The sequence below is a fragment of the Eutrema salsugineum genome, unplaced genomic scaffold (assembly GCF_000478725.1).
Source record: "Eutrema salsugineum unplaced genomic scaffold, Eutsalg1_0 scaffold_4, whole genome shotgun sequence".
Classification (NCBI taxonomy): Eukaryota; Viridiplantae; Streptophyta; class Magnoliopsida; order Brassicales; family Brassicaceae; genus Eutrema; species Eutrema salsugineum.
The window spans coordinates 3,634,277-3,644,566 of NW_006256686.1; the positions used below are offsets into that span (position 1 = coordinate 3,634,277).

The following is a 10,290-nucleotide window of genomic DNA, read 5'->3' on the forward strand; positions in this document are numbered from 1 at the left end:
GTTTGCTTAGCATCATGAATTAAGCATTGAAAGCACCCTGAACAATAATCACATCTAGAAGTTTAGCATTATCTTTATTTGTATTTGAGTCTTTGTTTAATTTCTCTTGTTTGCTTATTCTTAATTACTGTTTGTTCTTGTTTGTTTTATGTTTTAGATCACTTAGTCACCAACACATCTGCTTATTAGATTTGGATTAAGATAGATTCATCATAGTCTTGGTATATAGAATCTCTCCATTTGGATTGACCATCAAGTGTTACAACACAAGAGGTTAATTGACCTTAGTAAACTAAAAACTTACTATCATGCCACGTGCTAGCACGTGATTCGTCCACATAGGAAGGGTCGAATTTATCCCCAACAAAAGTAAAGAAAATAAATTGAAGGATAACATTACTAGCAAATGTGGTAAAAAGATGAAATATTTGGCTCAACGTTTGGCAACAAATATAATTTGAAAACAAAGATATCATCATCTAAAATCTAATAATCATTTGTACAAATTCAAATATAGATATACCATCAATTCAATAATAAATCTACCATCATTTCAAACACAAATCTAGCAATTCCAAATCTACAATTCATAGAAGAACACGTCGGATCGATGTCGGATATCCCATCGGAGACTCGTCCGCCATTGCGATGCCCATAACCTGTCAGAGAAGAACAAACAAATGCCATCATTCATATACAAAATTTTAAATATATATGACTGACAAATCTACCATCAAATAACTAATAAAATTACCAAACCACATCGTTTTTCAAATAAATTTACCATCAATGACTAATAAATCTACCAAACCACATCGTTTCTCAAATAAGTCTACCATGAAATGACTAATATGTCTACCAAACCACATCGTTTTTCAAATAAATTTTACCATCAAATAACTAATAAATCTACCAAACCACATATCGTTTTACAAATATATCTACCATCAAATAACTAACAAATCTACCAAACTACATACAGTTTTTCAAATAATTCTACCATCACACGTTACGAACTTTACAACTAAAAAGTACAATATTTGACATTCCTCACCGGAAAATCCTGTGCTTTCACTGGAATCTCGTTTCACCGGATCCTGTCTGTACACTTGTTGCACGCCCAAAAGATCTTGCCATGCACTTAGCACGACATGTCCTCGCGCATGGAAATCGTCTGCCACATCTCAAGGCTAGGCTATAGGTCCTAGACCATAGCTTTGATGTCTCTGCCTTTATCCTTCCACGCTCCACCACATCGCACCACCAATTCAATGCAAGGCCAATGTTTTGGCCTGTTATAAGGCTATACCATAGCCTAGGCGAGCTGGCCCATGTAGCTCTTGTGTACAAGCCACACGCGCAGGTCTAGGGCATAGGTTAGGCATGTGTCGCCACATACACCATTAGCCCACCTAACTTCTAATCTCCCAATCACGGTCAGCCACCTCCTACTTGGACAAAGTCCACAATTCCACCCCATGCTTGGACCTGCTTGTGGTAGGTAAAGCTGCTCACCACGTGTCACTCCACTATTGGTCAAGTAGCTCTTAGCCACTCAAGTTGTTTGATGTGAGTGCAGTGGGCAACACAAGTTTTATCCTAGACAAGCTGCAAGTGCACAGCAAACACAATAGTACTTAGAGATCGAATCCACAGAGATCTGTGTGTTGAAGACTTCTAACTGATGCTAAAAACAATCGTAAACCCCATGTTTTGGTTTGTCACTAAATCTAATTATGCAGAGAATTAAAAAGAGCTTTAAGTAAAAATCGGTTGAAAAACAGTAAGTAAAAAGCGCTGGATTCAAGGTTCATCTTTAGGGTTCATGTTCTAAAACACAAGAAATTTAGGCAAGGATTTTCTTTGACTCTGAAACTAGGATAGACACATGTAAGATTAGCCAACTCTCGTCACCCTAATCATCTAATCACTTGTTCATGGCAATTAACTCTTGTTCTCATGCCAGAACAAGATCATGCTTTGTAGATCGGAATCTATCTCTGCTTACGTATCCTCCGTAGGTAGCTTTCGTCTCCTATGACGGGGACGTCCATAAGATCCGGTTCAGGCAACCCAGATACAACACTCTCGAGGCTCGGATTAAACCTAGGATCGGATTCTGGGTGATCAATCCAGAATTACCGCTTTGAGAATTGGATGAATGGGAGAATCATGTAAAAAAATCGAAATCCTTTTTCCAAAAAACCTAGATGTCATTCGAACATGGGGTCCCTTTGGATTACCCTTTCACCCAACTAGGTGACTACTCAGACATGGCTGAGGTAGACATCATCATTGGTTTAGAACTAAGAAGAAGAAAAGTAAAAGAAACAAAGTTGCAGAAAAACTTCTCTTATTGAAGACAGTATGGCGATGAAAAGCTTCTACAGATGCATAAAAATAAAACCTAAAACTATGAATGAGTTCTCTCTCAAAGAGAAGAAAGAGGCTCTCTTACAAAAGACCTAAAAATGAGTATTTATAGTGTTTCTCCAAGTCTTGGGCGTCTAGGACTTGTAAAATGGGTGCAGGAAGTGTCTTGGGCCTTAGTTGGGCTCCTGAGGTTCGGACATAGGTCCACCGGGGGTGAAACCTCCTGAGCCGCGTTGGGAAGAAGGCTGGCCGCGGGTGAAAGCACTTGTGCTTGACTGGGCTTGTGTTGATCAGCCTTCAGTGCATTTATGATATCTTGAGATCTAACTGTTGGATTGCTTTGATTCCAAGTGTGTTGGAAATCTGGTTGTCTCCTTTATAATGTCTCCAAATTTGGGGATGATCAGACGGTGAGAATGTCTTCTTTGGTTGCCAAACTTCTAACGGCCTGAATTTATCCAAAAATGTACTTTTGCTCCAAAATGCACTCCAAAGTCCCAAGTTTCCTAAAAAGTCTTTTAAAACTCCAAAACATGGAAAACACTTATAAAACCTTTAAAACTGAGTAAAAACACCTGCATAAGATATTGAAAGTGATCCATAAAAGTGGTCAAAATCAGGTATTATCAACTCCCCCAGACTTAAACCTTTGTTTGTCCTCAAACAAAACCAAAGATCTGAACCTGGAAAAGAGGTTTGAAAATCGCAGGAACTAACAAAATCTCAGAGACCATGCTTCTAAACTAGAGTTAGTCATTATGCTTAAATCAAGGATAACCTAGAAAATTCTCACCAAAGCACAAGCATAACTAGTCCATTGGTCCGTCATGCGAAAGTCTACACACTTAAACCTATCTTCCAGTCAATTAGCTCTTAACATTCATTTATAAGTTCCAGTGGTTCTCATCAAAAGGAGTTTAACAGGGCAATCAAGGCTAGGTATTCAAAATGGCTGTTTAGAAGGTGAGGCTTTTAGTGTTTAGGGTTACCTTTTCTGAAGAGACAAGACATTATGCAAAACAGCAAGAGAGGGTGGAGCTGTTGATATCCACAGTTTCCAGTCACATTCTTCTTGCTTTAGGATTCTTGATCTCCCTTCTTCAGGTTCTCCTCATAACTCCCCCAGACTTAGATTTTTGTCCAGGTTTTAAAACCAATGCTCACAAATGAGTACTTGTAGCCCTTGCTTCAAATAATTTCGGCCATCCTAGACTCTTTAGGCTTTTAGTTTCCTTTCCTTTCATTATTTTTCTCTTTGTTTTTTGAATTTTTTTTTTTTTTTTTGAAAGGGGAAACCGCCTTTTGACATAGAGTCTTAGGAAGCACGAAATTTACCTTTAAGTTCAACTTTTTTGAGGCACCATCGAGCTTTGATAGATTCTTGATGCTCCACTTTCCCAAATTTCTTCAGTCTTTCTCTTGAGTGACTGAAAACCATGTTGTTCCTCCCTCTCTGGCGTTTTTGCACATATCTGTCGATATAAACTAAAGAGAGAATGCATGAGGTTTAAACATAGATGTTTGGGTAAAGGGTGTGGTACCAGCTAAAGATGAACTGGCCATCTAGGACAACAAAGAGTGGTAATAATGATGTAAATATGTCCTAGATGTGTATCATGATGCCTGCTAAAACCAATGATTAAAAAATTAGATGTCAAGATTATGTCAAAATAAAATGAGCTAGTCTATCCTGTCAGGACAAGTCTCTATGAATAGAAATCCTCTGGTGGGAGTTAGTAGTGCAAGTACTCTAGCTACCGCCTAGTCTAGTACTATCCACAAAAGAAACTAGCATGAAAAGTCTAGAAGCACATGGGTCTTACTCATCATAGTTTTGTGTCAAACATTCCTGAAAAATACTCAAGGTCTTTTAATAAGCATAGAAAAATTTAAAAATTACAGAAAAAGATAAGAAACAAAGAAAAATAGATTAGTACAGATAGACATCCTCCCCTAGACTTAAATCACACTGTCCCCAGTGTGAAAAAGTTGGTGAGAAGATGGTGAAATAAAAGCAAAAGAGTCTGAATAAAAGAAAAGAAAATGGTGATAGAACCTTGGGCATGATGTGGTGATGGATAGGCGCCTATGTCTCATGGCTGTCATCTGTCTCTGTGGATGAGGAGTCATCAGACCGGCAGCTCTTAAGTAGTCTCTTCATGCGCATGTTGATCTTCTCTTGCTGGTCAACCTTCTTCTTCAAAGCTGCAAAGTCTGCATCACTCCTAGTGGATGCTCTGAAATGAGAAGAACTGGCTCTAAATGAGGATGGTGCAGGCTGTAGTCTCCTGCTGTTTGCAGCTACCTCTCTCTTGGCTTTTGCAGCCAGAAATTACTTCATGGTCAGAGGTAATAGTGGCAAAGATGGTAGGAAGTCGCTGGTCTCCGGTTTCCATCTTGGGTCTGAACCATCTCGGAGACGGGGCATTGAATCCGATGGTAGTAATACCCTGTACTCGGTGGAACTGGTGGATCGGAGAACTTGTAAGCAAATCCAATTGGGTCCATCTTGGCCCTGGTGATAGTCTTGTCTCTAGAGAACTGAGAAAGATCAAACCAATTTTCTCTAAGAGGTGTCTCAGCTGAAAAATCAACTCCTGCTGCTATCATAAGCGAAGTGATGATGCTCCCAAAAGCTGGTGAGTAGTCCTGACAATCAGATGTAAGCATCTCATGCTTAAATTTCACTAGGTTCCTTGCAATGATGCAAGCAAAGCAAGGAAACCTGGGGTGATCTACAAATGGTAGTTGTAGTGTCACCAACTCTGGCTTAAGGACATTCGCTTGATTGGCTCGTGAAAACACAGTGTGTGCTAATAGCTTGTGGACATAGCGAACAGCAGGATGAGAGAGTAATGATGCCTTAGACCTTCCTTTGTCATAAACTCCATAACCCATCAGCTTCCAAAGATCCTCATATGGATCCTTCTCCAATGCAATTTCATCACAATAAGATAACTTCAAAGCATCACATATCTCTAAGATGGTGAGAGAGTAAGGATGACCTCCAATAGAGAAGGAGAGGGTGCCATTTAGAGCTCTAGGAGTAGCTCTCTTCTTGTAGCTCAAAGTTGCTGATGCAAGGAACTCCTTGGTGTGGTTCTCATAGGTCTGAAAGTTCTGCTCCATGAATGATCTCATTCCAAGCCTATCAAGATACCATATCACATCTTCTCTGAATCCAAGCATCTCAAGAGTTGAGTAGTCAATTGCTGGAGTTGGCTTGATCTTCAGCTTCTCAAGCTGTGCCAAGTAATCGATGTCTGGGTCTATGACTTTACCAACAAACTTCACTTTCGGCTTAGAGGAAGGCTTGACTCTTCTTGGGAAAGATAGCTGAGAGGAGGTCTGCTCAATCTTTCCTGAAAAGATCCTTCTTTGCGCGGTAATGAAGGTGGACAAAGGCTCATCTTCACTCAGTTGTGTCTCGTTCAATACATCATATGTCTCTTGCGAATGGGCTTTTTCGCATGAGGGCTCTTCTTGGTTCGAATCAGTCGAACTTGAGAGAGATCCATGACCTGCAAAAACGAGATTCTCGAGACAAAGGATAAATCAAGCTGTATGAACAAGGTGTTTAAAGAGAAATCATAAACACATTATCATGACAAACAAGCTGTAAATGCATCAAACATTACAAAATATGAGAATTTCTGGTCAAGTTTGATATACTGATGTTCAACACATGAGATTTCTAGATCAGGATAATGTTTTGTGCTCACTCACATGTAATCTAATCTAGTTTTCTATCAGCAAGAACCAAACAATCCAGATTTGCAAAGCTGAACCAAACAGATCTCCAAATTTCGATTTTTTTTTTCAAATTTCAAATCTCAGACTTTGAAAATTTTCAAATCTTTATGGTCTAAGTGTTTAATCATGCAATTAAACTACCCAGTAGTCTAGCCTCAAGTCCAAAGACAGTTTCCAATCATCCTAAGGTGAATTTCTACTCATTCTAAGAAAACCCTAAATCTGAGTTCTTAAGAAAAAGTGAGAAATTTGAGCTCATATCTTGATGAAAGTGTTATGTGATGATAGATTTGAAATCTCCTTTGAAAAAGAGTGAGATATGTTCAAAATTTTGGACAGGATTTGTCAAGTTTGAAATCTGTCTTTTTCTCTAGATCTCTAAGCTTGTTGGGGAAGATAAAGAGAAAAGATTTTTTTGATCTTTTAAATCTGTTTTTTTCTTTTAAAAAGGTGTTTATCCTAAGAAAATTTTTATTTTTAAAAGTTTAAAAGACTTACCTGGCGTGTTTAACACAGAAATTATGTTTTGGGAGCTTCCCGGTTAAATCCCGTAATAAAATGGAGAATTGAAGTTCCGGTTTACGGGAAACAGGGAAAACTCGTCTGGTGACCAAAACAGGGCCGGCCGCGGGTCACGTGCGCGCGCCCGCGGTAAACTCGAGCTGGGCCGCGGCTGAAACACGCGGGCCGTAGTAAAAGACGGGTCGGCCGCGGCTGGATTGATCGCAGCCGCGGCAAATGCTTTCCGGGAGGTCCCAGTTTCTCCCGTTTTCCTACTTTCTCCTCCTATATTTTTGTATTTTCTGGTTTTTTGAATGTTTTTGGTTTTTCTGGGTTTTATGAAAGCCTGAAATGCATAAAAAGAAAAGAAATCAAATAGAAAAGAAATAAAAATAAAAGAAAATCATACCAAATGGGTTGCCTCCCATTAAGCGCTTTTGTTTAAAGTCTTTTAGCTAGACTCTTGACTGGATTAGGATTGAAAAGAAGAGACAGGACTCTTTGAATTAAGAGTCCTTGTGGTCCTCCTTAACCTGAACTTTGGATTTCCTTCATCTTGAATCACAATCTCTTTTCCTTTCTTAAGGATTTTTCCATCCTTGAGGACATATTTTGTCTTCTCAACAATTCCTTCAAGATTTTTCTCCTTCTCCTTGCTGATGTCTGGTGGCACCACTATCTTGATGTTCCCAAATTGCCTAGATGCAAGTGCTTTTAGTTCCTTCTTGTCTCCCAACACCTTCTCCTTGTCCTTGTCTTTTTGATTTGGAGTTGGGTCTGGTGTGGTCTTATAGAACTTTTTCCTGTCCACATTTAAGAAAACTAAACATAAATTTGCATGGTCAATAACAGCACCTACAGTAGCTAAGAATGGGGGACCAAATATCAAAGGTCTATCTTTGTCCTTGTCCATCTCCAAGACTTGAAAATCGGCTGGGATTGTTTTGTTTCCAATGATCAGTGGCAAGTCTTGGATCATTCCTTATGTTTTCTTTTGAGATGAATCACCAAAGATTATCCTTACCGGAGATGGGACAAATGTACCTATACCAAGTTTCTCAGTAACAAATTTTGACATGACATTCACATTAGCACCAGAATCACATAAACAATCTGAAAATTCAATTCTAAAGATTGAATAAGTGAATGAGAAACGCCCTGGATCCTTAGACTTTTTGAGTCTTTGGTCAGGTAAGCGTTTGGGTACCTTAACTGGAATGACTCGGCTCCTCTCATGCTTGGTTTTAGAGTCTTTTATGAGAAGTTCAGGTGTCAGTCTCTCCTTAGAGTCTGCGACAGGTTCTTCCTCCAAAACTGCTCTCATAGCATTGCAGAACTTCTTTGGGTTATCTTCTACTCTCCCTGGTAAAACTCCTAGTTGTCTCTTCATTGAATCTGCAGTTTGACCTATCTGATGTTCTAACTTCTTGACATGGGTCGCAAGAGATTCGAACTTCCCATTCAAATCAGTGTAGATACAGTCGATCTTCACCCCCATTTCCCTGAATGACTTCTCATTGCCTTGAGTAGTCTGCATCATAATTTGTTCGAGCGATTTTACCTGATTACTTAGCTGGGAAAGGTTTGCTTCTAATGAGCTGGTCTGTGCTTTTTGAGGATTGAATGCTGGTCTTTTTTGGAAGTTTCCTCCTCCATAGTTTCCACCTTAAAACTTGTTTTGGAAACTCCTTTGTTGCTGTGGATAGGGCTGATTTTCGGCTCCTTGGTTTCTGTATGAGAGATTGTTGAAGTTGGCACCAGAGTTCCTAAAGTTGTTGTTGAAAGCTGGACTAAATCTATTATGATATGTCTGGGCTCCCATAAAATTGATCTCTTCCTCTTGGTACATGCCATCTTCTTCATATCTTCCATCTTCTTCATTTCCTACAGCAATATCACAAGTATGTATTTTCTTGTTTTGAGACTTAAGAAGTTGACTTACCATGCTTTTTAGCTCAGCAATCTCCCTTGATTCATGACTAGTGATAGTCTTCTTTGATCTGTCATACTCAGGGTTGTTGTTGTAGTTAGCTACAGCCAGATTTTCGATGAGTGCTCTCCCTTGTGGTATGGTTTTTGAACTGAAATCTCCATTACTGGCAGTGTCAAGAGAAAATTGATACTTCTGCTGAAGTCCTCTGTAGAAGGTGTTTAGCAGGTTTGCTCCAGAGAAACCATGATGAGGGCAGTCTCTCTCATACTCCTTGAATCGCTCCCAGGCTTCATAGAATGATTTTATTGGGCCTTGTTTGAACCTTTGTATCTTGTTTCTCAGCTGGTTCGATCTTGACTTGGTGTAGAAGTGGTTCAGGAAAGCTGACTCGCATTCTTCCCATGAAGTAATAGAACCAGATGGCATAGATTTCAACCATCTAAAAGCTTTATCACTTAGAGAGAAAGGAAAAAGCTTACACTTCACATAGTCCACAGTTTCTGGAGTTGTTCTCACCATTCTAGAGATTTCTTCAAAAAGATCAATGTGGTCCATTGGATGCTCAGTAGAGATTCCATGGAATTGGTTCTGCTTCACCAAAGAGAATTTGAGGTTTTATCTCATGATTTTCTCTTGGCACAGGGATTTGAATAGCTGATCGATTTTGAAAGTGTTGGTGAGGCGCATCAAAATCGGCAATGAGTCTGTTCCGAGGCTGTCTTCTCGCAGGATTGGCAAGCTGTATTGGTCAATTGGCTTCTCTAACAACTGGTGGAACAATGTTTTCATCATTCCTTCTTCCTTCAACATCGGCCAGGTGTTGGCTCCTTTGATTTTCAGCGGCTTGAGCAGGATTAAGAGGAACTCGGTTTCCCTCTTCATCGAGTTGTGGCTGTCCATCTTCTTCATGAGCAGCATCTAGGTCATCATCATGAACTGAATCACGGTCATCATCTCCAATGTGATCCTCCTGATCACGGTTTAAAAAAATTTCCCGATGGGCATTAGGATTGGCCATCTTGAGCGTTCTTCGTCTGAGTTTCCTAAGTGCTCTTTCGTGTTTGTCAATCTCGTCTAAGGGCGATACGATTTCGTCAGGATCTCTCCTAGTTTTCATGCACTTGTGAGCAAAGAAAGCAAAGATAAAAAGAGGAGTTAGAAAATCTCCAGCAGAACTCGAAAATCTTGAGGTTTAGGATTGAAATTAGATTAAGAAGTCAAGTCACCAGCGACAGATCCCCGGTAACGGCACCAAAAACTTGATGTGAGTGCAGTGGGCAACACAAGTTTTACCTTAGACAAGCTGCAACTGCACGGCAAATGCAGTAGCACTTAGGGATCAAATCCACAGAGATCTGTGTGTTGAGGACTTCTAACTGATGCTAAAAACAATCGTAAACCTAATCTAATAAAAAAGGTTTTTGGTTTGTCACTAAATCTAATTATGTAGAGAATTAAAAAGAGCTTTAAGTAAAAATCGGTTGAAAAACAGTAAGTAAAAAGCGCTGGGTTCAAGGTTCATATTTAGGGTTCATGTTTTAAAACACAAGAAATTTAGGCAAGGATTTTCTATGACTCTGAAACTAGGATAGACACATGTAAGATTAGCCAACTCTCGTCACCCTAATCATCTAATCCCTTGTTCATGGCAATTAACTCTCGCTCTCATGCCAGAACAAGATCATGCTTTGTAGATCGGAATCCATCTCTGCTTACGTATCCTCCGTAGG

The 10,290-nt window shown here is 39.6% G+C and overlaps 1 non-coding gene across 1 annotated transcript; it reads left to right on the top strand.

Annotated features, from left to right (window-relative positions):
* The first annotated feature begins 8,798 nt into the window (after nt 1-8,798).
* Nucleotides 8,799-8,904, top strand: LOC112084862. The gene has a single exon (XR_002898520.1). It is a non-coding gene; the product is annotated as a small nucleolar RNA R71 (small nucleolar RNA).
* The last annotated feature ends 1,386 nt before the right edge of the window (nt 8,905-10,290 follow it).